This window comes from Austrofundulus limnaeus, unplaced genomic scaffold (genome assembly GCF_001266775.1).
Source record: "Austrofundulus limnaeus strain Quisiro unplaced genomic scaffold, Austrofundulus_limnaeus-1.0 Scaffold1, whole genome shotgun sequence".
NCBI classification, from domain to species: Eukaryota; Metazoa; Chordata; class Actinopteri; order Cyprinodontiformes; family Rivulidae; genus Austrofundulus; species Austrofundulus limnaeus.
Genome location: NW_013952403.1, coordinates 9,949,050 through 9,952,155, shown reverse-complemented (window position 1 = coordinate 9,952,155; position 3,106 = coordinate 9,949,050).

Here is a 3,106-nt window from a genome sequence, read left to right as displayed (position 1 = left end):
CCATGTGGAGGCAGTGCTTATGAGGCTGAGTTCACCTGAAACTCATCAGACTGAAGAAGTCTCTTGGAGGAGAGACGAAACAATTCACTAAAGAAGAACCCGTCCAGAGGACCTACTTATTTTTTCTTTTTGATTACCTTTTCTAATGTTCCTTAAAATAATAGACCTTTATCATTACATCGTTGCTAGTCATCATAATTATTACAAAATAACTGATGCCTGATTTTTTAAACATGTTAAACTTTGACTACCAAACACTTCTAATAAAATCTTGCTACTAAAATGACATTTTTTTTCTTTTAAAATTGTAGTACAATCAGAAATTAATTTTAAGCTTGGGTTTCTAAATTATAACCTAACATAAGAAACTTGTGACTGCCGATTAAATGATAAATCTGCTTGCCACAACAAAACTTTGTCAATTGCTGACAAAATGTGAAGTAATATACGATCATAAAAATCTGAAAATGAAATTTGATACATATGCTATCTCCATAACTTTTCTTCCCCCAATTATAATGATTGGCTAAGATTTTTACTAAGAGGATTTTGGATTTTATTTTTCTATATGTCATAAGAMTCAAGATTCAAAGTGTTTATTGTCATATAAACAGATGAAAACATGTTTCCCTGAGCAATGAAATTCCTACTTTGCCAACCACTCTGAATGCCAGGAGACAACCACACAAAAATAATAAGCTAAGGACACTAACAAAGTAATAAGGGATAAAGGATAAAAAAAGACCACACTTAGAACAAAAAGAAGACCAAACTAGAGATAATAACATCAGAAGAGAACAATACAATAATAACATCAAGAAAGGGAACAATACAATCAGTGTTTAAAGTGTAAATGTGCAACAGGTAACAGTCTGAAATGTGCACATGTGCAGTAATATTAGTCAGAAAACTGTCACATTCAGCTGTTTAGAAGTCTGATGGCACTTGGACATTCAGAAGCGGAGCAAACAGTCTACCACGGTGGGCACCATGATGACTAAATAAAATACATCCAACAGCCAAATCAATATAAAAAATTGCTTTTGTAAAATGTTTTATATTTTAGGCATGAAAATGAAATAAACCCTTTATGGGACAATTGTTGTGACTTGGCGCTGTATAAATAAACTGAATTGAATTAAATTTATATGGTAAAATATGGGTATGACTAAAAACTGTATGTGCTACTAAGGTGGATATTTCTGTCTGTTGGATATGACAAAAAACTTCTAACATCTTTTATTTCCAAGACTTAAAAAAAAAATAACATGTAGTTAGTTTTTGACATGTTCATAGGCAAAAATTGTTTAAAATGAACAACAGATATTTGGACAGCAACAAATGTTTGTATTAAATTCTAACTAATGTCTCATTATGTCAAAACACCTGAAGACTTCAGAGCAGCAAACAGCCCATTTTCCACATTCCTGAGGGGCTCATGTTTGCTGATAATCAGGGATCAAGCGTATTGATCAAGCCACTTTTGGTTGTTTTGTACACAGATAATTCATAGCTGTCAAAAGGTTTTTTTGCACATTGCCTATGTTTTTTGTCTCAGTTTTGAAGCAAAAATTAAAAAACCTATACGATATCCTGATAATTAACAGTATTTTTAACAAAATGTTGCTTTTTCTTTCAAAATGTTGATTTGTTTTAGTATTATCCCACGCTTTTAGAAAAAAAAACTTTATTGAAAGTGAACATTACAAATTTTTAAATGCAGAAATAAACTCTAATTGCTCCACCATGTGTCACAGTTTTCATTTTAAACAGGAGCTGATGGTGACTCTTCAGGATGCTCAAGTTACCTCAAGGTGGAGCTCCTACCTCAAACTGAGACACATCTATTTTTAAGTGTGACAGAAGTGACTTTTACTTACTTCCAGCTTATTTGTTGGTAAAAACAAAACCAGTAAAACAAAATGAAACAAAAAGTTTGCCATTTAGGTTAAGAATCTACAACTGTGATTAGATAAAAGTTGGACAGCAAGCAACAGGTCGAAAAAATGTTGAGACAGGACCATCCTCTCTTCTTTTACCAACAGTCTGTAAACACAGGAGCTGTAGAGACCGGCTTTAACGTTGTTCTTGTCTGATGTAAGATTCTCGCTGTTCAACAGCTTTTCTTTGCTGCTTTTTTTCCTTTTCATACTTTTCTGCATTGATGCCCATGCCAGAAGCACTAATACACCACCATACCATCAGAGAGGCAGGCTTTTGAACTGAGCTGAAAACAGGCTGGTTGGTCCCTCTCCACTTCAGTATAGAGGACATGCTGTCTTTTCATTTTGCTTTTTTTATGAGAACTGACGCAGAGAAGGTGGCTGCATTCAATGTTCACATTTGGCTTTTTCTTTGCATGATGGAGCAATGGCATGACCGTGTTTCCGGACAATAGTTTATAGAAGTGTTCATGACCCCATGCAGTGATGTCCAAAGCAGAATCTAACCTGTTTATACTCACTGAGAGCACCCCCCCCCCTATAAAAAAAAAAAAAAAATCACAAGCATCCAGAATGAACTTTAAGCCTTGTTGTTTGAGCGCAGAGATGTCTCCAGATTCTTTCAATCTTTTGATGATACCATAAATAGATATTGGGATAATTTTTGTGCAGAATAGTAAACCCCTGACCATTTTTACAAAAGAAATTCAGCATTTGTAAAATGCTCGTTGTAGACCTCTTACTGTTCTCATTTATTTCAATTTGTTGCAAAATGCTCTATATTTCTTATGCACTTAGTTCTTTAGCCTTTTGTTACCCAACTTTTCTTTGTTACTGCTATAAAACCAAATTGATTTTTTTCTTGTTAAAACTGTAGTTTATTCGTTTTAACATTTGATGTGTACTTTGTTCCCCTGCGAATAAAAAAATGGGTTGCAATGATTGAATTCAGATTTTTTTCATTTTACAAGAGAGGGACTCAGAGTAGAGCCGCTGCTTCTCCACATCAAGAGGAGCCAGTTGAGGTGGCTTTGTATCTGGTTAGTGTGCCTCCTGGATGCCTCCTTGGTGAGGTGCTCCGGTTATGTCACATTGGGAGGAGACCCAGGACACGCTGTAGGGACTATGGCTTTGTCTCAGTTTATGGAATGCATCCTGCTGGC